The sequence below is a fragment of the Choloepus didactylus genome, chromosome 6 (assembly GCF_015220235.1).
Source record: "Choloepus didactylus isolate mChoDid1 chromosome 6, mChoDid1.pri, whole genome shotgun sequence".
In the NCBI taxonomy this organism is placed as follows: domain Eukaryota; kingdom Metazoa; phylum Chordata; class Mammalia; order Pilosa; family Megalonychidae; genus Choloepus; species Choloepus didactylus.
Window position 1 is genome coordinate 76,519,551 of NC_051312.1, and position 27,608 is coordinate 76,547,158.

General features: G+C 38.2%; 2 pseudogenes; both read left to right on the forward strand.

Annotated features, from left to right (window-relative positions):
- The first annotated feature begins 1,412 nt into the window (after positions 1–1,412).
- Positions 1,413–27,608, forward strand: part of LOC119536993 — a 299,931-nt pseudogene continuing 273,735 nt past the window's right edge.
- Positions 23,295–24,174, forward strand: LOC119537621 (annotated as a pseudogene).

Genomic DNA, 27,608 nt, shown 5'->3' on the forward strand with positions numbered 1-27,608 from the left:
TACAAATGGCTAAAAAACACATGAAAAAAATGTTCATCTTCACTAGCTATAATGGAAATGTAAATCAAGACCACGATGACATCATCTCACACCAATTAAAATGGCTGCCATTAAACAAACAGGAAACAATAAATGCTGGAGAGGATGTGGAAAAACTGGAATGCCTATTCATTGCTGGTGGGAATGTATAATGTACAAACAAATGGAGTAGAGGTAAAAAAAAGTAAAGAAGAAAAGAAATACTTTATGGCTAAGTAAAACCAATTAGACAATAATAAGAACTCATGAAGCAGGTGGAAAAATCAGTGAAGAAAGGCAAACACCAAACATGTTCATGTGAACAATTTGGTTTTCAAGAATATTTTAAAACATATTGGCATCCATGCAGGTAAAACATCAGTTCTTAAAAATAATGCTTTATCACACTGACCTTGGACTTTGCTTCAATATTAAAAATACAGAACTACAAAATGCATGAATTAAAGGCAACAATTTTAGTAAAAAATTGTTTGGAGACTGTAGCCAACTATATTTATCTCTGCCCAATCTCACATGTGCACACACACACAGAAACCCATAAAATTAAAAAAAAAAGGATAAATGAGATCTGAATACAGTGTATCAATTAGAAACTCCCGAATTTTTTTTATGAAACACCCTGGTCTTCTGAATTTCAGAATAAATAAGCAGAATAAAGTCACACGAGAGATGAATAGAACAATTAAAATAAAAGGGACATATGCTAGGTAACAAAGGAGGTGTTCATCTCTGAAAAGAGCTGGAAGAAATAAGAAACATGTAAACATCCTTAATCTGTACTCTTAACTAAATTAAAATAAAATATTGAATATCAAAGAGGGAGTCATGAACATCATAAATCTGTGGTTAGAAAAAAACTCCTGGAAATAATGTGGTTTCCAAAAGACAAGACTGTGAAAAGCAGTGCTGGATACTGAAGCAAACTGAATAAGGAAATGTTTGAGAAATTCTACCTGCATTTCTGGGAAAATTATGAAGAGATCGAAATGATAAGAGGAATTTTAAAATTGAGGAATTAAAAATAAATAAATTTATTAGGAATTACAGGTTGAGAGACAAAGCAGAGGGATGAGAAACAAGGAAAATAATAAATGTCACTATACTAAGTTTTATACTAAGTTTAATCTTAGTATAAAACAAAATAAGTGGAAATATATTCACAAAAATTTGTCTTTATCTTTGTGTTATTTTTCTTTTAATTTTGAGAGTACAGAAAACTTCCTGTAAACATTCAGACAGGAAACGAGTAAGAATGAAAATGCAAAACCACACAAATCACACCCAAAACCGTTCTAGGCTACTTACAAGAGAAACAAGAACTCAGAAGAGCAACAGATTTCTGCTGGCAGCATGTCATGATAAAACATAGTAGATTTAGGTCTATTAAATTTGGAGGGGAGAATTGAGACTTTTATTATTCTCCTATAAAAATAGTGAAAATGAATTAATTTGGTTTTCAAATCAACTTAGAATTCAAAGAGACAAAGAATGGAGGAAATAGTGAAATGAAAAGCAGAAGTTAATTTAAAGATTGCAAAATGGTAAGTAAATTTAAGAGTTGGCATTTTGAAAAATTTAAAAACAGAGGCAAAATGTTGGCAAATCTGATGAAGAAATAAATGGAGAAAACAAATATATGCAATATTAGGAATAAGAACTTTGTAAATAGCCCCAAATACAGAATGAAAATTTAAAAATTATGAGTATCATTATATTAACTGTGTGCTTTTGAAAATGCAATTGATGATCTTCTAGTGATATGCAGATATGAAGATAATGATTTTACACAAGTGTGTTCAGGGCCATATCATTACAGTGACAAATTGGAAACATCCATTAATTCATAAACAACTGAGTAAATTATGATGCAGGCATTTAAGGAAATATTTAAAGAAATACTGTGTATGTCATTTTTGAAGAACATTTAGTGCTAGAGAATACTCACCATATAATAGTATATGAAAATAAAACAAGAATACATATGTGCACCTGTAAGATTCCGACTTCATTAATAAGTGCACAGAAAAAAGAGAATTGAAGGGCAAAATAAAATTTTAACAATGATTACCTTCTAGATTTATGAAGACAAAGGGGTTTATTTCCTAATTTTACATTTCTGACTTTCTAAATATTCAACAATGAACTGCATTTTTTATGTAGCAGCAATAAAGCATTGATGAGGAAAATGTTGACCGTGTCTTGGTAACACTTACTGAAAACATTTCTTCCCATGTCTGTCTGATTTAGATGCCATTATTAATCCTCCCCATGTTACCGATGAATGAATGGAAGTTTAGAGTGGTTAAGTAATTTGTCAACTTGTTTACATGGGTGATAAAAGGGAGAGCCTCCACTCAAAACCATAATCAGAAAAAATATAATAGAAGTAATGTGGGATTTCAGAAAGGCATACAATATGAATACAACCTATTCCTTAGGTCTCAACTTTGGTCTTCTCATGACCCATGTACTTTACTCCCCTCCAGTACAAAGCTTTTTTGGTAAAGGGTCAGATAGTAAATATGTAAATATGGTCCTGTGGACCATGGATATCTCTGTGGCAACTAATCAATATCTAAACAAATATGTATATTATACCTAATATGTGCAATATACATATATAAATATAAATAGGTATACAAATATATACTTTACCTAAATAAATGAGTGTGACTGAGTTCTGATAATACTTTATTTATGGGCACTGAAATTTGGATTTCATGAAATTTTCAGGTGCCATGAAATATTATTCATTTGATTTTTTAACAATTTAAAAATATAAGAATCCTTCTTATCTTATGGTCCTAATAACAATAAGTTATGGAAGGGATTTGGCCCTTAGGGTGTAGTTTGCTGACTCCATTCTATACTGTTGCATGTGGCATCACATCTGCCTACACATGCCCCATCCTCCACTGGCTGAATTCTTCCTTCTCATCTTCAAAACTCAGCTCTGTCTCCCCTGTGATATTTCCACATAGGGTTGGTTTTCTTCTTGGTTTTCCTGTATACTTTTAAAAATACTTGAGTTATTCAGTTGTATTTTAAGTGTCTGTTTACATCTGAATTTCTCATGCTATGTTGTAAATTCTGTCAGTAGGAACCGTTTTACTCAGCACACTGCCTTTCCAGAATAAGCCATTAATATGTATTTTTGCATGAAAAACTGGATGAATGAATACATAAATTTTGAAAAGATCATTCTTCCTGAAGGGTTCATTGGCCACTGGTATTCCTTTTCCTATCAATCAAATTTTTCATCCAGATCCCATATCTACCAGATCCTTCTACTGAGATCACTTACACTCAAAGTCCTTTTCATGACAGATGTTGGAGTGTGGTACTGGTGGAGAATGATGGAAGGAGGGGAGGTGAAAGGGCCTGCTGTGTTTCCCACACATGTGGAACTACAGGGGAAGAAGAGATGACACTGAAGTGGTGGCCTTCGGACTCCTTTCAGGCCCTCCACAACTTCCACAGGAACATCCCTTTGCCAATCGTGTGACTTACGATCGTCAGGAATAGGCCCTGCTGTCGTAGGCCTTCCACACCAATACCGTGGCCCCAGAGAGGTCATGTACCTTGATGTCCTCTGCCCTACAAATGTTCCACTAAAGCAAGTTTTCCCTGAGTTACTTAGTGGAAAATCAAGACCTGAAGGAAGGTATCTCACGAGGCAGGCGAGAGACTAAGGCCAAGAATTTTCATGACCCAGGAAGATTTAGAAGAAAAACACTGGGTAATCTCAGTATTCTTTGGCCTTAGTTACCGCTTACCCTGTGACACAAGCAGGGTCAACTGAGGCCCAGGGAAGAGAGGAACTGGAGAGATCTTCCCAGTGTGGGCACAGGGATAGAAATAGGTGTCTTGCCAGATGGTGCCCAATCCTTTTCCTGTTGAGTCAGTGAACCTGGAGGGGCCCCTGGCTGATCTGACCCTTGGTGAGGAGTCTTACCTGAGCCCAGCAGGGAGATGTGCCTTTCTCAGCTCTGCTTGTCACCCTGTGCTTTGTGCATGCACTGAGTAGTTGAAGAGCCCTGGCTCTGTTGTCAGAAGAGCCAGAAGAGGGACAAGGGAAGTCATTCTTCCTGTCCTGGGTGACGCATTAATGCCTGGAGCTGTGGCCTCCCACTGCTGCCTTCTCTGTTTCAGATGTGGTGAGCTCACTGTATTGCTTGGCTGTGCTCCAGGTCCTAACTGTAGTAGGAGATTTATTCCCAGGTGAGCCTCCTTTGTCCTCAGGACCAGTCAGAGGGCTGGCATTTACATTTTCCCCTAGGTATTCCTGGGCCCATATTAGCATCTCTTCCTTCCCTTCTTCATGGGGAACTGACATGTCTTGAATCTTATGTCCTTTTGGGGTCCTGATGAATGTCAGATGCCAACAGAATGAAGGTCAATAAATTAAACCATATTTGAGGATGTGGTATTTTGTAGAGAAAAGCACAAAAGTTTTGGAGTGTGAGTGATCTAAATTTAATCCCAGGACTGAAATTTACTGATTTGTGGTTTTAAGCATTTTTGTTGAACTCTGTAGTCTCCATATTGCTTACGAAAAAATAATAATGCTTGTTTTACAGAGTTGGTCTAATGAGATAGAATGTACTAACATTCATGTTAATATATTATATTACAACTTACATATTAATATATGAAATTATTATTATGTTAGTATAACTTATCATATAGCCAAAAATCATTCTTTGTATCAGCAAGAATATACTGAGTGATTATTGTATGTCTGGCACTGATCTAGGTCCTGGGATACAGAAGTAAACAAAACAGACAAAGACCCTGTTCTTATAAAGTTTATGGTTTCATGGGGGAAGCCAGGCATTTGACAAAGGAAGTACCTAAGACTAAGTAAATTCTGTTAACAAAATCCAGGTAGGAGAAATAGAAAACTGCTGAAAGAAGTTCTCAACACAGATGTCAATTAATATAGGATGTATTTTAGTCTACTCTTTGGTCATTAAGGAAATATATAGGGAAACCATGTAATCCCTGTCCAAAGTTGATCAAGTGAATTGAAACTATCAGATACTGAAATCACTAGTGAACACGCAAGATAGAAATAGTGATTCAGACTTTACGAGGCATACAGTTTTAGAGATAGAAAAGAATATAATTTTTTTTATTGTAGCACAATTTTTAACAAGAAAAGAATCAGAAACAATTCTATCAACATGGGACTGATTAAAAAATGTGGATTTTCCATATTGTGGACTACTATGAAACTGTAGTTACATAGTAAACTCCCAGATAAATTTTAATATGAAACAGCAAAAGCAAGATTAAGGACATTATATGCACACCACAGAAACTACATATGTTATATAGAAATAAGTATTACATGCACATAATATAAAATATATAACTAGAAATTTTCTTAAGAACATAAAAGAAATTGATTATACTTATTTCGCTTGAAGCAGGGAAATGGGAGACCAAAGGTCATCAATGAGAGGGAAATCTTTTGCTTATATATTATTTTGTCCAGAATTAATTTTTATCATGTGCTCTTACTATATTTTTAATAATAGAAGGAGATACACTCTAGTTACTACCCCATTAATTTCTAGTGTCAGTACATGAAGAAAAATATTATAATTACTCCATATCAAGTAAGAGAGAAGGGGAGAGGAAGGGTAAGAGTGAATTGGTTTGGAGAGATGTCACCAAGATTTTGGAGTGAGATGCTTCAGGGTTCCATTCCCCCACTGAATTTTTTTAACAACAAGCAAAAGTTGGCAGAACCATCTTTTTTCAATACTACAGAAAACAGTTGAAGTACTGCAGTTCCTGGACAAGCACTGAATCAAGAAAAAGGCAGCTTAAAAACAGTAGGAAAACCTCAAAGCACCATTGCTGGCTCTTCCATCCCCCTTCCCTCTCCAGCTCTGTGTGGCACCAGCCTACACTCCCAGTGTGGTTCCCTGGTTCTGGTTATGGAGGGAGCAGTATAACCCTTATGTCATATTACAGTAAATGTATATGTGGTGGCAGCATGAAGGACTGAACCAGAATGCTTGTTTCTGTGCCTGATTCCAGAACTTCCCTAGAACAGAGCTCTGTTGAGGGTACCTAAAATGCTGTAAGAAAATAATCAAACTGCAGCTGTCTGGGCCAAGGGATTATAGACTTTACCACAGTTAAGTGCCTGGGACGAGGAGGAAAGACTGAGAATTTCCTGGGGAAGGGGGAGCTTTGGAGTTTTTGTGTAAATGGGGCAGTTAATAAGGCCATACACACAAGACCAGGCCAAGACGCATGCTCAGAAAAGATCAGAGAGGACCCTATGCTTTTGCCTTGGGCTATTCTTTAGGCTCATTGTAAGGATGGCTAAGCTCTAAAGAGAGCCCTCACATGGAGACAATATGCAAAGACTGGGAAAAGTATTTTCTTTCATTATTTTGCTTTTTTTTTCTTCCCTCAATTTTTTTTTTTAATTTTTCTGCATCTTCTTTACTGTCATCCTTTTGTTGTTGTTGATAGCTGCAGGCATTCAGGTGTATCTCTATCATAACCCTGTCAGGATACAAGCTTAAGAAATGAACACTTCACAGTCACACTTCACAATAAAATATTAAAATGTATGGTGTGCATTAACAAAAAATATTAAAGACATACAAACAGCAAGAAATGAAGGCACAATCAAAAGAACAAAATAACACATGAAATCATCGAGAAAGCCCAGACTTTGGACATAGCTGACAGACTTAAACAAAATCTTAAATATGCTCAAAGAGCTAAAGAAAAAAAATGTGAACCAAGACCTAAAGGAAATCAGGAAATATATGTAGAAATATATGACCAAAATAACAATTTCAGTAAAGAAACAGAAATCATAAAAAGGAACAAAATAGAAATACCACAGCTGAAAATCACCATGACTGAAATTTAGAAGTTCTGTAGAGAGATTCAGTAGCAGATTGGAATTGACAGAAGAAAGAATCAGTGAACTTGAGTAGAGGACAATTGAAATTATTCAGTCTGGGGAGCATAAAAAACAAAGAATGAAGATAATTGAACACAGCTTAAGAGACCAGTGGGCCACCATTAAGCACACCAGTATATGGAGTATGAGAGTCCCAGAAGGAGAAAAAAGAGAGGGGCAGAAAGAATATTCAAAGATAATGACTGTACATTGCACAAATTTAATGAAAGACATAAATATACACATCTGAGAAGCTCAGTGAACTCAAAGCAAGATAAACTCAAAGAGACTCACTTCAAGACCCATTATAATCAAATTGTTTGATTCCACATATAAAGTGAGAATACTGAAAGCTCCAAGAGACAAGCAACATGTGTATAAGGAATCCTCAACAAGATTCAGTTCTGATTTCACATCAGAAAACATGGAGGCAAGAAGGCAGTGGAATGACATATTAAAGGGGCTGAAAAAAATATTGGCAACCAAGAATCTATATCCAGAAAAACTGTTTTTCAAAAATAAGTGAGAGTTAAAGGCATTCCTAGATAAAGAAAAGCTGAGAGAGTTTGTCACTATCAGATCGGACCTACAAGAAATGCTAAATGCAGATTTTCAGGTGGAAAGGAAAGGACATCAGACAATAGATTATCCAAGCCACATGAAAAAATAAAGATCTCTGGTAAAGATAACTATGTGGATAAATATAAATTGTAGTACTTCTGTTTTGGGGGTTGTGCCAGTTTGAATGTATTATGTCCCCCAAAACGCCATTATCTTTGATGCAGCCTTGTGTGGGCAGGCATATTAGTGTTGATTAGATTGTGATTCCTTGATTGAGTGTTTCCATGGAAATGTGCCCCAACCAACTGTAGGTGATAACTCTGGATAATTTCCATGGCAGCCTGGCCCCTCCCATTCAGCATGGGCCTTATTTAGTTTACTGGAGCACTATATAAGCTCAGACAGAAGGAGCGAGCTTGCTACAGCCAAGAGGAACACTTTGAAGAATGCACAGGAGTGGAGAGAGGAGCCTCAGCTTACAGAGACATTTTGGAGATGGCCTTTGACAGCAGACTTTTGCTCCAGAGAAGCTAAGAGCAGACAAACACCCCAAGAGCAACTGAGAGGAACATTTTGAAGAGAAGCTGAAGCACAGAGAGGAACATCCTGGGAGAAAGCCATTTTGAAACCAGAACTTGAAGCAGAGGCCAGCCACATGCCTTTCCAGCTAACAGTGGTTTTCCAGATGCCACTGGCCCTCCTCCAGTGAAGGTGCCTGATTGTGGATGCATTACCTTGGACACTTTATGGCCTTAAGACTGTAGCTTTGTAACCAAATAAACCCCTTTTATAAAAGCCAATCCATTTCTGGTGTTTTGCATGTTGGCAGCATTAGCAAACTAGAACAGGTTGTAACTCCATTTTTTACTTCCCCCAGGTTTTAAAAGGCAAATGCATAAAATGGAATGATAAATCTATTGTTTTGGAAACACAATGTATAAATATATAATTTGTGACAATAACAACATAAACATAGGGGTATGGAGGGGTAAAGGAACATAGTTTGTATATGCTATTGAAGCAAATGAGATTGTTATAGACATAGGATGTTAAATTTAAGCCCCATGGTAAACACAAAGATAATATCTGAAAAAATATGCGCAGAAGGTATTGACCAGGAGTTATATAAATGGTTCACTAAAACAGATCAACTAAGTGAAAAAGGAACCAGTAATGGAAGAATTGAGGGATAAAAAATGTATAAACTACAAAAATCAAATAGCAGAATGGCAGAAGTAAGTCCTGCATTATCAGCAGTAACTTTAAATATGTATGGGTTAAACTGTCCGGTCAAAAGGCAGAGCTTGGCAGAATGGATAAGAAAGCATGACCCAACTATATGCCATTTACAAGACGCTTGCCTTAAATTCAAAGACATATGTCAATTGAAAGTGAAAGGATGGGAAAATATATTCCATGCAAATAGTAACCAAAAGAGAATGGGGGGGCTATACTAATATCAGACAAAATAGACATTAAGTCATGAATCTTTAAAAGGGATAAAGAAGGACACTATATATTGATAAAAAGGCTAATTCATCAAGAAGATAAAACAATTATGAACATATGCACCTGTGATGGTTAGGTTCATGTCAACTTGGCCAGGTGATGGTACCCAGCTGTCTGGTCAGGCAAGCACTGGCCTAACCATTGCTGCGAGATGTTTGTGGCTGGTTAATAAACCAACAGGCTGGTTTATTAAATCATCAGTCAATTGGCTACAGCTGTGACTGATGACATCAATGAAGGGCATGTCTTCCACAACGAGAGAATGCAGTTGGCTTAAGACTTTTAAGCGCAACAGATAGAGGACCTTCACTTCTTCAGCTGCCCATTGAAGCATTTCCTGAGAAGTTTGTCGAAGTTGCCAGTCGTTTCCTGAGGAGCTGATTGAACACGTTCATCGAAGTTGCCAGTTCATTTCCTGAGGAGTTCATCGAACATCTTCATGGAGTTGCTAGTTTGCTGCCTGCCCTATGGAATTTGGACTTGTGCATACCCACAGTTGTGTGAGACAGTTTTATAAATCTTATATTCAAAGATATCTCTCATTGATTCTGTTTCCCTAGAGAACCCTAACTAATACAGCAGTTAACAACAGGTACCCAAAATATATGAAGCAAACACTGACAGATTTGTGGGGAGAAATAGATAGTTCTACATTATCAGTAGGGGACTTCAGTATACCGTGATCAATAATTATAACATCTAGACAGAAGATCAGTAAGGAAATAGAGGATTTGAACAATATTATTAACCACCTAGATCTAACAGACATATGTAAAACTCTTTATCCAACAATAGCAGACTACTCATTCTTCTCAAGTGCACACACATCATTCTCCATATGTTAGGTCACAGAAAAAGTCAAATAAATTTTTAAAGATTGAAATCATATAAAGTATCCTCTGACCACAATGGAATTAAGCTAGAAATCAATAATCAAGGGAGAACTGGGAAATTCACAAATATGTGGAAATTAAAGAATACACTCTTAACCAACAAATTTCTTCTTAAGCAAGAAGAAATCACAAGGGAAATTAGGAAATATTTTGAGACAAATAGAAATGAAAACAAAACCTACCAAAAATTATGGGATATGGCAGATGCAGTGCTTAGAGGGAAATTTATAGCTTTAAGTACTTACATTTAAAGAGAAGAAAGATCTCAAATCAGTAACTATTCTCCACCTGGAGGAACTTGAGAAAGAATATCAAAATAAACCCAAAGAAAGCAGAAAAAAGGAAATAATAAAGATTTGAGTGGACATGAACAAAACAGAGCATAGAAAAACAGAAGAGAGTATTTAAAAAGCATCAAAGCTTGGCTCTTTGATAAGATAAATGTATTAGTTAGGGTTCTCTAGGGAAACAGAATCAATGAGAGATATCTGTAAATATAAGATTTATAAAAAGTGTCTCATGCTACTGTGGGTAGGCATGAATCCATATTCTGTAGGGCAGGCAGCAAATTAGCAACTCCGATGAAGATGTTCGATGAACTCCTCAGGAAACAAACTGGCAACTTCGATGAATGTGTTCGATAACTCCTCAGGAAACGAACTGACAACTTAGATGAACTCCTCAGGAAATGCTTCGCTGGGCAGCCGAAGAAGAAGTGAAGGTCCTCTATTTGTTGCGCTTTAAAGTCTTCAACTGATTGATTGGATTAAATCCCACCAACTGCATTCTCTCATTGTGGAAGACATGCCCTTCGTTGATGTCAACAGTCACAGCTGCAGCCAATTGACTGATGATTTAATAAAATAGCCTGTTGGTTTATTAACCAGCCACAAACATCTCGCAGCAACGGTTAGGCCAGTGCTTGCTTGACCAGAAAGCTGGGTACCATCACCTGGCCAAGTTGATACATGAACATAACCATCACAGTCCACCCCTTGTCAACTTGGCAGTTGTACACATCACCTAAAACCATACTTTATCTCTAAGTAGAGAACAATAACAGACATATTTTGCCTAACAGTACTCCGCTGTGCAGCGTACAACTGGAAATGCACTAAATCTCTCCAGAATAGGGTGCAAGTCCTTGCGTGACATTAACTATTAAAATTGATTTCCTTTAGCTTAAATACAGCAAAATGAACAGTACAGCTTATGCCATATGATAAGGGGACAAGACAAAGAAGAAAGCAAAGATACTTGCTTTACAGGCAAATACAAACATAATCATAATAAAGCAAGGAGGAAATATTCATGCCATCATAGTCCTCATTTCTGTAACTGGTCACATGGCCATAGTTCATATTAATCACTACTTTCTTCCCCTACCCATTCCATGTTCCCTTTACCCTCAGCAAGCACTTCAGCTGGCCATGGTTCTTTGCTGGGTGGGGTGACTCAAACCTTCATTCCTGAAGTTTCTTGGCCATTGGTAGTCCTGCCTGGATTGGGTTGTTGCAGTTTTCCATTGAATTTAATCACAGGGCATGGTAGTACTAAGAGACACCCTAGAGGATCTCCTGCATTCCAGGAAAACTCTTCTTTACTTCCATTGTGTAGTTGCAGTGCTATTTCCCCTTGATAGTCAGGATCAGTCACCCCAGACAGTACAGTAATCCCCTTCCTTGCCTGTAGATTCAGAGGCATAAAAAGCTCTAAGTGGCCAGGTGGCAGTCTTAACTTCTAGTTCAATGGGATTATTGTTGTGTTTCCTGGTGGAAGCACTCCTCCTTTTGGAACAAAGACTTGTAGACCAGCAGAGCTTAAGCTTGCAGGGACAGGAAGCAAAAATTTACCTAGTGGATCACTTGGAGTGATAGTGAGTGGTGTCACTCCTGTTTCCAACCCTTGATTCCTGGACCCATGAATCCTGGCTATGGGAGAAACAGCACCATAGAGTGGACGCTGATTCAGAGCATACACAGCCTCCTGGAGAACACTGCCCCAGCCCTACAAGGTATTGCCACCTAGTTGGTGCTGTAATTGAGTCTTCAACAGGCCATTCCACTATTCTGTTAACCCAGCTGCCTCTGGATGATGGGGAACATGGTAAGACCAGAGAATTCCATGAGCACATGCCCATTCCCTCACTTCATTTGCTGTGAAGTGGGTTCCTTGGTCAAAAGCAATGGTGTGTGGAATACCATTATGGTGGATAAGGCATTCTGTAAGTCCATGGATGGTAGTTTTGGCAGAAGCATTTCATGCAGGAAAGGCAAACCCATATCTGGAGTATGTGTGTATTCCAGTAAGAATAAATCATTGCCCCTTCCATGGTGGAAGTGGTCCAATGTAATCAACCTGCCACCAGGTCGCAGGCCGATCACCTCGGAGAATGGTGCCACATTGGGGATTGAGTGTGGGTCTCTGCTTCTGGCAGACTGGACACTCAGCAGTGGCTGTGGCCAGGTCAGCCTTGGTGAGTGGAAGTCCATGTTGCTGAGCCCATGCATAACCTCCATCCCTACCTACATGACCACTTTGTTCATGAGCCCACTGGGCAATGACAGGAGTTGCTGGGGAAAGAGGCTGATTGGTTTCCAACAAATGGGTCACTTTATCCACTTGGTTATTAAAATCTTCTTCTGCTGAAGCACCCTGTGGTGAGCATTCACATGGGACACAAATATCATCATGTTTTTTGCCCACTCAGAAAGGCCTATCCACATACTCCTTCCCCAGACTTCTTTGTCACCAATCTTCCAATCGTGTTTCTTCCAAGTCCCTGACCATCCAGCCAAACCATTAGCAACAGCCCATGAATCAATACATAAATGCACCTCTGGCCAGTTCTCCTTCCAAGCAAAGTGAACAACCAGGTGCACTGCTCAACGTTCTGCTCACTGGGCAGATTTCCCCTCACCACTGTCCCTCAGGGACATCCCAGAAAGGAGCTGCAAAGAAATATATTCCAGTTTGCTAATGCTGCCAGGATGCAAAACACCAGAAATGGATTGGCTTTTATAAAGGGGATTTATTTTGTCACATAGTTACAGTCTTAAGGCTATAAAGTGTCCAAGGTAACACATCAACAATTGAGTACCTTCACTGGAGGATGGCCAGTGGCTTCTGGAAAACCTCTGTTAGCTGGGAAGTCACGTGGCTGGCGTCTGCTCCAAGTTCTGGTTTCAAAATGGCTTTCTCCCAGGATGTTCCTCTCTAGCTCCTCTTCAAAATGTCACTCTCAGTTGCTCTTGGGACATTTGTCCTCTCTTAGCTTCTCTGGAGCAAGAGTCTGCTTTCAAAGGCCATCTTCAAACTGTCTCTCATCTGCAGCTCCTGTGCTTTCTTCAAAGTGTCCCTCTTGGCTGTAGCAAGCTTGCTCCTTCTGTCTGAGCTTTTATAGTGCTCCAGTAAACTCATTAAGGCCCATGCTGAATGGTTGGGGCCACACCTCCACAGAAACTATCCAATCCGAGTCATCACCCACAGGTGGGTGGAGTGCATCTCCAGGGAAACACTTAAAGAATTACAATCTAATCAACACTGATATATCTACCCAGACAAGAGTACATCAAAGATAGTGGCATTTTGGGGGACGTAATACATTCAAACTGGCACAATAAATAAAATTGACAAACCTTTAGGTAGACTTCCAAAAAAGAGAGAGAGGATTCAAATGGCTAAAATCAGAGATGAAAGAGGGACATTACTACCAACTTTACGGAAATAAAAATAGGATACTGTGATCAATTGCACACCAAAATTTTAGATAATCTAGATGAAATGGAAAAATTCATAGAAATATACAAATTACCTAAACCAACTCAAGAAAAAGTATATCTCAAGAGCCCAATAACAAATAAAAGTATTCAATGAATAAACAAAAACTTTGCCAACAAAAAAGGTCCAGAATCAGAGAGCTTTACTGGTGAACATTGCCAAGCATTGAAAAAAGAATTAGTACCAAACCTGTTCAAAATTTTCCAAAAAAATGAAAAGAAGGGAACACTTCTGTTCCAGTTTACTAATACTGCCAGAATGCAAAACACCAGAAATGGATTGGCTTTTATAAAAGGGGGTTTATTTGGTTACACAGTTACAGTCTTAAGGCCATAAAGTGTCCAGATGGCCAGTGGCGTCCGGAAAACCTCTATTAGCTGGGAAAGCATGTGGTTGGCATCGGCTCTGGAGTTCTGGTTTCAAAAGGGCTTTTTCCAGGACACTCCTCTCTAGGCTGCAGCAGTAAGCTCCTTCTGTCTGAGCTCTTACATAGTGCTCTAGGAAACTAATCAAGGCCCTCGCTGAATGGGTGGGGCCATGCCTTCATGGAAATTATCTAATCAGAGTTATCACTTTCAGTTGGGTGGGTCACATCTCCATGGGAGCAACCTAATCCAGAGGTTCTAACTTAATCAACACTAAAACATCTGCCCCCAGAAGATTGCATCAAAGAACTTGGCTTTTTCTGGGGGACATAATGTATACAAATTGGTACAACTTCCTCACTCATTTTATGATGCCAGCACAACCATAATACCAAAGCCAGATAGAAATATCTTAAGAAAAGAAAATTACAGACCATTATGTCTTATGAATATAGATGCCAACATCCTCAAGAAAATACTAGCAAACTGAATCCAGCACCACAGTTAACAGCCTTCTTCACAGAAATGGAAAAGCCAAACATCAAATTCATTTGCAAGGGCAAAGGGACCCAAAAAGCTGAATGCATTTTTAAAAAAGAACAAATTTGGAGGACTTATACTTCCTGTCTTATTTTTCCAGATCGGTTGAGACAAACACCTTACAATGTTTTGGCTTGAGCAACAGGTTTTATTGGGTCACTGTTTTGGAGGTTAGGAGTCCAAAATCAAAGCGTTCATATGGCCATGCTTTCTCTTTGAAGTGTATAGCATTTGGTGCTAGCTTGCTGCAAACCTCGTGGTTTCTTGGTTTGTATCTCTGCCTCCTGTTACATAGTGATCTCTTTGTCTTCTTGTATCTGCTTTTCCAGATTCCTCTGACTTTCAGCTTCTTCCTGTGTCCTTCTCCGCCTCCCTGTGTCCATATTTCTTCTGCTTATAGAGGATTCTGGCTACACCTTAACTAAAAATAACATCTCCAGGGATCCTATTTACAAACCAGTTAGTTCACACCCACAGTAATGTGGATTAAGATCAAGAACATGTCTTTGTTGGGGTACATAATTCAATCTATCATGCTTCCAGATTTCAAAACTTATTGCAAAGCTACAGTGGTAAAAACAAAAAGTTTTGGTAATGGATGGTAGTGATGGTAGCACAACATTGTAAATGTAGTTAACACCACTAAACTGCATACTTGAAAGTGGTTAAAATAGGAAATGTTATATTATATATATGTTGCCACAATAAAAATTAAAGAAAAAACAGGGTGGTACTGGCACAAGGGTAGATATATAGACCAATGGAATAGAATTGAGAGTTCAGAAGTAAACCCTCACATCAATGACTAATTGATATTTGACAAGTTTCCACATCCACTCAATGGGTAAAGAATAGTCTCATGAACAGATGGTTCTGGGAAAACTGGATATACACATGCAAAGAAGATTGAAAGTGACCCCAACTTCATGCCACATACAAAAATTAACTCAAAAATATAAGAGCTAAAAATAGAAAACTCTTAGAAGAAAACATAGGGAAATATCTTAGGGACCTTTTAGTAAGCAGTAGATTCTTAAACTTTACACAAAAGGCACAAGCAACGACAACAACAAAAATAGGTAAAATCAACTTCATCAAAATTAAAAGCTTTTGTGCATAAAAGGACATTATCCAGAGAGAAACTAAGATGGTGGCTAGGTGAGATGGCAAAAAAACACCTCCGTGAAAAACACTAGATAAAAACCAGAAAGTGACCCAGAATACTGGTTACAGTGATGCGCCAGCTGGATGAGGTCTGCTGGTATCACAGGGGCCATATACTTGGTGAAACCGGGAGTCTGCATTCTGAAACGAGTGAGTAAGCTGGCTGGAAGACCTGCAGCCTTGCGGTGTTGTGGGGAAGCCAGGGGTTGGCATTTGGAGACTTACTGGCTCTTTAAAAAAATAAAAATAAAAGGAAAAACCCAGGAGCGGCTGCAGTTGTGGGAGTGGGAACCATGCAGTAAAACACAGCAAGAGGGGGCTGGGCCAGCCTCTTCGGTGTCTGGCCTGGAGGATAGTCAGCTGCAGATACCCTCGGGGCCGAGGGAGTGGAGGGGAGAGCCGGAAGCTGAAAGAAACCCCGCGGCTCACAGCTGGCTCCCCATAGGGCTGGATAAACTCCTGCCCAGGGCCGTGCCCACAGCCCAGAGTCCCACCGGTTGTCCTGGAGCTGGGAAGGAGGAACTGCGAGGAGAGGGGGTGTTGAGACGCCCCGTTCGGCCATCTTTGCATCAGGCAAAGAGTGCCCCTGCACGGCCCTGTGGCCCAGGGCTTCTCTTGAGGGACGGCACGCACTTGGGATGTAGCACGGCATTCCCTCAGCAGAGCTCCTGGAGGATCATGGCTGGGAGGGGGGACCCGCTCGGAGAACCCAAGGACACTACGCCAAGTCCGGTGGTTTGTGGGACAGCGAGAGAGAGGGTCTGGGGCTGAAATGAAATGAAGGCTTAGACTCTTGCGGCAGCCTTGAATCTCCGGGAACCTGGGGGATTTGAATATTAAAGCTGCCCTTCCTCCCTGGCCACCTGTACACACGCCCCACATTTAGGGCAGACGGCTCCAGCAACACACCCAAACTGAGTTCTCCAACTGAATCCCACAAGAGTCATTTCCCCACACTTGAGGGGTTGAGAACTGACTTGAGGGGTATAGGTGACTCACAGACGCCATCTGCTGGTTAGTTAGAGAAAGTGTACATCACCAAACTGTTTCTGAAAAATTAGATTGGTATCTTTTTTTTTTTTTTTTACAACTTGAAAGAACCCTATCAAGCAAAACAAATGCCAAGAGGCCGAAAACAACAGAAAATCTTAATGCATATGATAAAACCAGACGATATGGAGAATCCAACTCCAAATACACAAATCAAGATATTGGAAGAGACACAGTACCTGGCAGAATTAATCAAAGAACTACAATCGAGGAACGAAAACATGGCAAAGGATTTAAAGGACGTCAAGAAGACCATGGCCCAGGATATAAGCGACATAAAGAAGACCCTAGAAGAGCATAAAGAAGACATTGCAAGAGTAAATAAAAGAATAGAAGATCTTATGGAAATAAAAGAAACTGTTGGCCAAATTAAAAGGACTCTGGATATTCATGATACAAGACTAGAGGAAGGTGAACAACATCTCAGTGTCCTAGAAGTCCACAGAACAGAAAATGAAAGAACAAAAGAAAGAATGGAGAAAAAAATTGAAAAAATCAAAATGGATCTCAGGGATACGATAGATAAAATAAAACCTCCAAACTTGAGACTCATTGGTGTCCCAGAAGGCAAAGAGAAGGGTAAAGGTCTAGAAAGAGTATTCAAAGAAATTGTTGGGGAAAACTTCCCAAACCTTCTACACAATATAAATACACAAAGCATAAATGCCCAGCGAACTCCAAATAGAATACATCCAAATAAACCCACTCTGAGACATATTCTGATCAGACTCTCAAATACTGAAGAGAAGGAACAAGTTCTGAAAGCAGCAAGAGAAAAGCAATTCACCACATACGGAGGAAACAACATAAGAGTAAGTTGTGACTACTCAGCAGCCACCATGGAGGCGAGAAGGCAGTGGCATGATACATTTAAAATTCTGAGTGAGAAAAATTTCCAACCAAGAATACTTTATCCAGCAAAACTCTCCTTCAAATTTGAGGGAGAGCTTAAATTTTTCACAGGCAAACAAATGCTGAGAGACTTTGCCAATAAAAGACCTGCCCTACTTCAGATTCTAAAGGGAGCACTACCAACAGAGAAACAAAGAAAGGAGAAAGACATATAGAGAATTTTAACAGACATATATAGTACCTTACATCCCAAATCACCAGGATACTCATTTTTCTCTAGTGATCACAGATCTTTCTCCAGAAGGGACCATAAGCTGGGACATAAAACAAGCCTCAATAAATTAAAAAAAAAAAAAATTTGAATATACTCAAAGCACATTCTCCAACCACAATGGAATACAAATAGAAGTCAATAATTTTTGAACTGTAACTCCACTATTTACTTCCTACATGATATAAAATACACAAACTCCAATGACAAATCAGTGATTTTGAATTCAACGTAAAATATGTAATTTTAGGCAACTATATAAAGGTGGGGGAATGGAGGAGTATAGGAACATAGTTTATGTGTCCTATTGAAGTGAAGGTGGTATCAAAGAAAAACAAGATTATTATGGATTTAAGATGTTAATTTTAAAGCCCCACAGTAAATACGAAGAAATTATCAGAGAATATAACCATAGAGCTGAAAAGTAGAGTATGGGTTAAGAGAAATGGGGGAAGGGGCAATGGGGAGTTAAGAAATGAGTGTAGGGTTGCTGTTTGAGGTGAAGGGAAATTTCTAGTAAAGGATGGTGGGAAAGAGCATTACAACATTCTAAATGTGATTAATCCCACTAATGGAAGGCTAGGGAGGGACTGGAATGGGAAGATTTAGGCTGTATATATGTTTCCACAAATGAAAAAAAAAAAAGTCTAACTAGATGACGATTGAATGCCAAGGATGAACCTGGATGGGATTGGAGGATGGAGGACAGGAGGCTCAAAGGGACACAGTTGAGACATAAGGAAAAGGAAATGTAGAATGTAAGCTTTGTATCATTGTTAAATCTCTTGTACTTCTTAGCTGCACTTAATGGGACTGCATAAAAGAATGTTCTTATTCATGGGAAGTGTATATGTGAATTATAGTGTTTGTTCAAGGGTGTGTGCAGCTAGCTCTCATATGTTCAGAAGACAGAGCAGTAGATGCTGGATGATAGATAGGGAGGGAAAGAACTAGCAATGTGACAGCATGTTAAAGTTGGTGGATTGGGCTATTGGGGGAGGGGGGTCAGGGTATGATGGAATTCTGTGTATGGGGTTAGTATTGTTTATGCAACTGTTCCTATAACTTTGAATTTACTTCAAAATAAAAAAAAAAGGACATTATCCAGAAGGTGAAAAAAAAAACCTACAGAATGGAAGAAAATATTTGAGTCCATGTATCTGATAGCTGTTTGTTGGAAATAAAGCAGTACCTGTAAAGGAATAAAAGCTCACTTGGTTCTGGAGGAGAAAAGAATTTATTTATGATCTTGCAAGAAAGGGCGCATAACCAGAAATGTGGTGGGCTAGGACGCGGGAAAGAAAACATGGCAATATGAATATCCTACCCCTAATACGCAGGTCCCTCCCCTGTTTCCCCACTGGCTGGGTACTCCAGAGGTTACAGCCTATCCGAGAGAGCTAACCAGCCTGTCTTTGAGATTTTGATTTGTACAGCCTATCCAAGAGAGCTCATTCAGTTTAAATTTCCTGCTGGGAGTTTCTGCCTCTGATTATATCCCATATCCCTTTATAACCCAGTAACCCTGGTTATTTTTCCCATATTAGGAGCTGGTGCTGATTCTAGGCTTACGTCATAGCTCTTTCTCTCTCCTTTCCTTTACCACAGAGCCTGTTTAAGCTGGTTCTGCCACCATTTTCCCTATTCCATGCTGCCTTTATGTGAAAGCTAAACTTAACCCTTTCTTATACTGTTTAATATCCAAAGTATATAAAGACTTCCTACAGTGCAACAACAAAGAGACCAACAGCCCAGTTTAAAAATGGGCAAAGGACATGAATAGACATTTCTCCAAGAAGAAATGTCAACAGTCAATAAGCATATGAAAAGATTCCCCAAATCACTAGCCAATAGGGAAATGAAAATCAAAACCACGATGACATACCACTTCATAACTACAAGAATGGCTATTATTTACAAAAAAAGGAAAATAGCAAGTGCTGACAATGATGCAGAGAAAGAGGAACAATTGCATATTGCTGACAGGAATTTAAAATATAGCCACTGTGGAAAACAGTTTGACATTTCCTCAGAAATTTAAGAATAAAGTTATCATATGACCCAGCAATCTCATCTCTAATTATATACTCAAAATACTGAAGGAAGGGACTTGAACAGATATGTATAGACAAAAGTTTACAGCAGCATTATTCACAATAAGTCTAAAAGTGGAAGCAACCCAAGTGTCCCTCAATGGATGAATGGATCAACAAAATGTGGTGCATATATACAGTGGAATATTATTTGGCTGTAAAAAAGAAATTAAGTTCTGATACATGCTGCAACATGGATGAGTTGAAGACATCATGTTGACTGAAATAAGCCTGACACAAAAGGACAAATATTGTATAATTTATGAAATAATGGTAATATGCAAATTCCAGAGAGAGAGAGTAGAGTACAGATTAGCAGGGGGAAGTAGGAAGGGAAGTTGCTGATTAATGGGTGCAGACTTTCTGTGTGGGGTGATAGAAAATTTTGGTAATGGATGGTGGTGATGGTAGCACAATATTGTGAATGTAATTAATACTACTGAACTGTATACTTGAAGGTGGTTAAAATGGGATACTTTGTGTTGTTTAAATGTTACCACAATAAAAATAAAAATGTATAAAAAAGTAAAAAAAAGATCATTTAAAAGAAAAATAGAGAGTTGGTTTAACAAGGCAGCGATAATAGTTTGAAGTGACTTAACATATTACTCCGTGTCTAAGCTTCTCATATATAAAATTAAGGACTCAATACCTGTTGTGAAAAGGGTATGGATAAAGTGTAGAAAACGTGCTGAGCCCTGGCCACTGTCATATGGGGTAAAGTTCCACCATGCTGCTGTCTGACCTGGGACTTGAAGTTGCCACTGAGCAGGGGAAGGGGTGTCTCAGTGCACCACAGGATAACCTCCCCCACTGTTACTTCCACAACATCATTTATGCAGTTACTCTAAATTTTCGTCAGATTGGCTTTTTTCTTTTCCTCTAAAGCACCAAATTCTCTCCTGCTTTAAGAATTTCCACATGCTGATCCATTTGTTTCAATGTTTTTCATCCCAAGTTTTACCTGATTAATTCCTACTTAATTTTTGGATACCCCTTTAAATGTCACTTCCTCAGAGAGAACTTCTCTGAGTTCTGTCTTAGGACACCCTTTTATTCTTTCTCAAAGCATTTTGTTCTGTTACTTCATTGTAATGATAGCAATTTATAATTATACATTTATTTGGAAATTTTTCTCTTTTCATTGAACTGTTTTGTTCATCACTAGAAATCCTGTGCTTAGCAGTAGTGTGTAAGGGAGAATTAGGTAGTGAGTCTGGAAGCAGTGAGAACAGTGAGAAGGCTCTTATAATATTAATAATTCAGAATTAAGGGTCAACATCAGTGGCAATGGAAATGAAAATTGAGATCAAGAGATGAGTAAGAAGCTTGTCAGGGAAGAATTAGTGGAACTTAAAAGTCTGCTTGAAAACATCTGTGATGGCAGTTATCAAATTGTGGCACTATAATAAAGTACACTGACTGATATTTGTCATTTTGTAATTGTATGTTTACTTCTCTGACTCACTTATTGGTTCAGCACCAACTAAACAGCAGCACCTTCTTCACCATTGAACCCTTAGGGCTCAGCCTGTTAATGCTCAGTGACAGAATATAAGAATAAATCAAATGAAAATCAAACAAAAAGAGTAGTAAATAACAAAAAAAAAATTGTCTAGATTTGGTGATTGGAGGAATGAGTCTGTTTCATTCTGAATCTTGGGTTCGGAATGTCATTGAGTTTGCATACCACAGAGGCGTTGTCTTCTGGGTCTGCCCGAGACCCCCAGCTGACCAGCTCTGTGCATTCCCGAGAGACTCTGATCCTTGATCCGTGCTCTGCAAGGTCAGGTTAGGCTTACGGGCTAACCAGAGCCTTGGGTGCTCGGGTGGACCTCTCCCGTATTCTATTGACTTTCTTTCATCATGCGTATTTTGATAGATTGTGCCCAAAATGCCCTCACACATTACATTATGGGTCATGTAAGTTGTTCACAACTGTGGGCTACAGCAGGTGTTTACCGCTTTTGATTGCAATGTCTCTCTCAGTGCATGCAAACAAGCCCTCACAAACAACATGAGCTCATCAGTAGTGGGAGAAGTATATTCACGTCTTTTAGTGGGCATTTTGGGTAATAATTCTGGTGGGCTTTTTGGATTAAACTTTTGGTGGGCTTTTGTGAAAAACATGTTTAAAAGCAAAAGAGTATGTTTGATAGGAAATTATCAATTTCAGACATATTTACTGTATTTATTATCATTCTTATTAGGGATAATGAGGCATTTTTCATATATATTTATTTCTTACTTTATAATTTGGGAGCATGGTGCTAGCCAAATACCTTGCTGCCTAAGCAGAAAGACCTTGGAGACTGTTGGAAATACGAAACATTTGAGTGACAGATAATACTAGAGATGATGATTTCAGAATTAATCATTCTTTTTACTCATTTATTCATTACCCACTGTGTAGGCACAGGGACACTGCTGGGATCAGGAGTGCAAACATGAACGAAAGGTTCTCCTTACCCTCAGGAGATAGATACGTGTGTAAGACATAGTTACATTTTCTTAAACACTTTAACATTAATATGCTCAAGATAGTATGTTTGTACAAAGGTGAGTGAACTCAGCTTTGCCTAGGGGAATCAGGCAGAGGTTCTAGAAGGAAAAACATTAAAAGTATTTTCTAAAGAATTGAGTTAGAGTTGAATGATAGCTAGAAGTGAGCTTCATATGGGAAAGAGGTAACAAGAGGGAGGAATTTTAGAAAAATTGTGCAAAGGTATAAAGGAATAAACATTTTTTGCCATTTAGTGAACACTTACTCTATGCCAAGTAACATTTTTATTCAAAGAATAAAAGGGACTTTTTAATCTCTTTTAATGATCCCAAAGAAATTCCTCATCACACAATAGATCAGATTATTTCCTTTTAAGTTGGTCTCAATGCTGTTTATTGTTTTGTTCTTATTTCTAAGAATTCTTTCATCCTTCCTTAAACCTGTTAAACTGCATTCTGTTTTCCCCTTAACTTCTTTCCAGCTTCTAGTGTATATTTTAGAGAAGTTCTATGTGATTTAAAAGAATGTGATAATTTGGGGTGACCTGCGGGCAGGCGGCTACCGGGCGTAGGCCGGGATGTCTGTGGTGATGGGAAACTCAGTTACCACAATTGTCTCCAGAAGAGAGAACCTGAAAGACCTTAACAATGGATGAAATTGGGAAAGATATCAAAAAGCTACCAGCAGGCCCAGATGGTGTTACAGGTTAAAAAAAAAATCCTTCATGAAGAAGAAAGCTCTTAAGCAACATGATGGATTCAGAAGCCCATGAAAAGAGGCCACTGATGATAGCATCTTCAAAACAAGATTTATCACCTCATATTTCAAATGTTTGTGAAATGAAGCATTACTTGTGTGGCTGCTGTGCAGCTTTCAACAATATAGCAATCACTTTTCCTATTCAGAAGGTCCTCTTTTGGTACACCTATATGGAATCAAAACCTGGGTTGCAATACTTCAGTTGAGGAGGGACGGATTCTAAAACCTGTATTGCAGAATTCTTCCTCCATTAATGCAGAAGACAACTACACTGGCCCTTATGTTTGGGCTGTATGAGGATTTTACTTGCCTTCTCCGTAAGCATGTCAGCACCCCAGAGTTTGTAACTCATAGCATGGCAGCAGTACTTGCAGGGACAACAGAAGTAATTTTCACTCCATTTGAAAGAGTTCAAACATTGCTTCAATACCACAAGCATCATGAGAAATTTACAAGCACTTATCAGGCTTGCAGGGCACTGAAATCCCATGGATTTGGAGAGTATCATCGAGGCCTGGTGCCCATTCTTTTCCATAATGGATTCAGCAATGTCCTTTATTTTGGCCTTCTGGGTCCCATTAAGGAGTACTTGCCTACTGTAATGACTCACAGTGCTCATGTGGTCAATGGTTTTCTCTCTGGAGGGCTGTTGGGTGCTATGTTGGGATTCTTGTTTTTTCCGCTTAAAGACTCTCATGCAGTCTCAGATTGGTGGGGAATTTTAATCTTTCCCCAAGGTTTTCCAATAAGTCTGGCTAGAATGGGATTGGAAACTGACGAACCTTTTCAGAGGCACCCATCTGAATTACTTGGGGCATAATCAATGCGACTTACGAGTTCATGTTAAAGGTTATATGAAAGAATCATTAGTTAAGTGCCATTTATCAACCAAATAGACTGAAGAACAATGCATTGTGGCCTGGTTCTTAATCCTCCATGTACCATACCCAGTCCAGGGTACAGTGATACGGACAAAACAGTTTTCTTTAGGCACCAATAACAACAAGGTCAAAGGTTTCAAGAGGAAAATTAAAGTTTTTTTTTAATCATCAATCATTTTTTTAATCATTAGCTTTAAGCTAATGGTCTGATTAATAGCTTGTCTACCTGATGGCCTTTGACAAGAAATCTACTAGTCAACATGATTCTTTTCCCCAAAACACTCTAACCTTCTGTATTGAAGCAAAAATGGCTATGACCAGCCAGAGAAAAGGCTTTCAGAGCCCCATGGCTTCTTAGGCTTTCTTTTGTTACTCCATTTCTTGCTTCTCTGCTCTTCAGAGGAGTTACAAAGGATAGTCTTCAATAAATTTGAGCATATACACGTGAGAACGTAGCAAAACAGAGAAGAAAAACAGCTTATTAGGTATAGGCTTTTCATGATAAATAGCTTGTATTAGTTTTGAAAATAAGCACCTATTGAGATATTATCCTGACTGTTTCTATTTAGACATGATAGAATCAAGCAGCTAATGGAAGATCCCATTTTGCTTTCTGAGTTCAAAAGTTTTCCGTTTCATTCTGAATGTGACCTTAAACCCTTCTAAAATACCCTTATATTGATTTCATTTATTTTATTGCCAAAAGATGAGGGATTTAAATTTTGTTCTAAGCATTTGACCCTGTGAAGAAGTTTCATATTAGTTGCATATAGATCAAATCTGGTTAGCTATGTTTCTTTGAATTGGTGCCAAGAGGCTTTGGTGTTTCTTTTTTTTTTTTCCCCCTTGAGTAGTTGTGCCATAGTTAAGTAATATCCTGTTCCCTTGGATTGTTGCTTAAACAAAAACAATACTTCCATAAATTTTTATTTTGGAAGTCTATCAATAAGAGCCCAGTTTTTCTTGTTTGTTTGTTTTTTCTAGTTTGTAAATGTTAAAAGGGGAAAAAAAGTCAAGATAGCTTCTACCTCATAGTGTTAGCTGTCTTTTTATGTTACTCTTGGAAATAGAAGCTTTTAGGATTTTGACATTTTGGGAACCCAAGTTTGCAGTTATATCATTAAAATAGTGAGAGTTTGAAAGCATAAGATTTATTTGAAGCGTTATTTTTATATTTAGAAGTTGGTAATAGCCAGATGGCATACTTCTTACTTAAAATAGATAAAAACTTATTTGTCAAAGGAATAAGATTTTAGAGTTTTTTTTCCAGATAAAAAGGCAAAATGACTCATACACCAATTAGATAAATAATGAAATATGTGAAACATTGTGGAGAAATGGTTTATCACTTTTTTTTAAAATCTACCTCTATAAATATTATATACTTGAGATTATTTTCCAGCATCTGATATGGCATAGAGAAATTAAATTTCTTATTACCAGTTTTTCATCATTCTAGATAACTGCATGTGAATATGTACATATATCCACCAAAATAAAATCAGGGCCTCAATCAGTAGTTTACTCAAATTATGGGCATAGAGTCCAAAAAAGCTGTTTACCTCTTAATGCAGTATCTTGCAACTATAAGGGATTAGGAAACATTACCAGGCATTTGTCTGGCAGTAATGAAGCTAAATAGCTTTATAGCAGATCTGTTTGACAGTATTGTGCTGGAAATGGCAGTTTATTTTCGAAACCAAGATGCAGATTTAGAGATTTCTGAAAACAAAAATTTGACACTAAATAAATGTGAATAGCATCTTTTGGCCTCCTAGAGTCAGGATTTGAAAGGAGTTGAGTTTCAGAAATGAAGGAGTAAGGCACTGTGGTGCCTGACTCCCCCATTCACACATGGGTGTGTCTGAGCAGTGGAGGGATTTCTGGGTGGCCCAGAACATGGTAGTGGGTTTAGCTGAGGGTGATGCCTGGCCTTGGGAATGAAATCCATTGGGCCTTGGTTCCATGGGCTTCCTTTTTTTTTTTTAATTGTTGGCCGTCACTATTTTTTATTTCATTGTGGTAACATATAAAACACAAAATTTCTCATTTTAGCCATTTTTTATGTGTGCAGTTTAGTTAGTGGTATTATATTCACAATGTTGTGCTGCTGTCACCACCATTCATTACCAAAACTTTCATCACTCTGCAGTGCTTCCTTTTTTGTTTACACCTTACACTCCATGCAGGTTATAGAAGTCTAAGTTCTAAGGCACTTTTGTGAAATACAAGAGAATTCTAAGGAGAATGCTTTGGTTTCTGCTGTCTCAAATATATGGCATTTAAAAACAATATTTTTACTGTTTTTTAACTCCTTTAATTTTTTTTATTTCCTTGTCACTTTTTACGTCTTTGAAGTTCTTACTGCAGCTACATTGCCAGGAATGGTTTTGTGTATCTTGTAGACTCCTTAAACTTGACGAAAGACTGAACAGAATTTATGGTAGCCAAATGCTTTGTCTGAACTTTAAAATATGTTATAATGTATTATAAATAAGTAAGAGATTCTAGCAATTGTGTTTACCTTCAGTATAAAGTAGTGTAATAATTTTGGAAAGGCAACCTTACTGAATAATTTCATCTGAAAGCTTTAAAAGTAGCCTTTCTGCTACTTATGTGGCACAGACAGCTCAAGAGTGCAGGACACTTTGGGTTTTGCTTCCTATACTCCATGTCTGAAGCTACAAGAAATATGTATGGATTCTGTATTTAATACAATTAGAGGTGGTATGAGCCCTCAGGACTGCACCGCAGACTGAACACAACCTTCATATGGTGGCAAATTTGTGCGTGTTACTTGTCTCATTTATGGGTGGGACAAAGTTGGTGTTTTTGTCTCAATAGTCAATATTCAACTTACAGTTGGTTATGTAATCACATGCTATATGTTGTGAACTGTGCAATAAAACAGAATTGTGTATATAAAAAAAGAATGTGATAACTTGGATTCAGACCTGGATTCAAATCCTACCTCTGATAGGTAAGTAGTTGTGACCTTGGAGAAGTTATTTACACTTTTGAAGCCAGTATCCTATTTTATAAATTGTGACAGTACCTGTGAGGATTAAATGGTACTTTATTAAAAAATGTAATTCATATTTCCCTGTCAATAACTGTTAATTATTTAATTTTCCCAACTCCCCGGGACAAGGGGAGCTTACACAGATTTCATATGTTACAATTAGTAGCAAACATTTGTCATATCTTTTTTTTTCTTGTAAACCTTAATTTTTAAACCTTAATTCTTATGAACTTTAAACTTAGATGGGTCACAGGCTCCACAAGTGGGAATGTTTGGCTAATGTTATTGATTTGCCTGCATGATGTTTGCTGCCTCAGAACACTTGGTTTTAACACTTTCATGGTACATTTTATTCTTCTCAATCTTTACATCAATCCCATGACATAAGC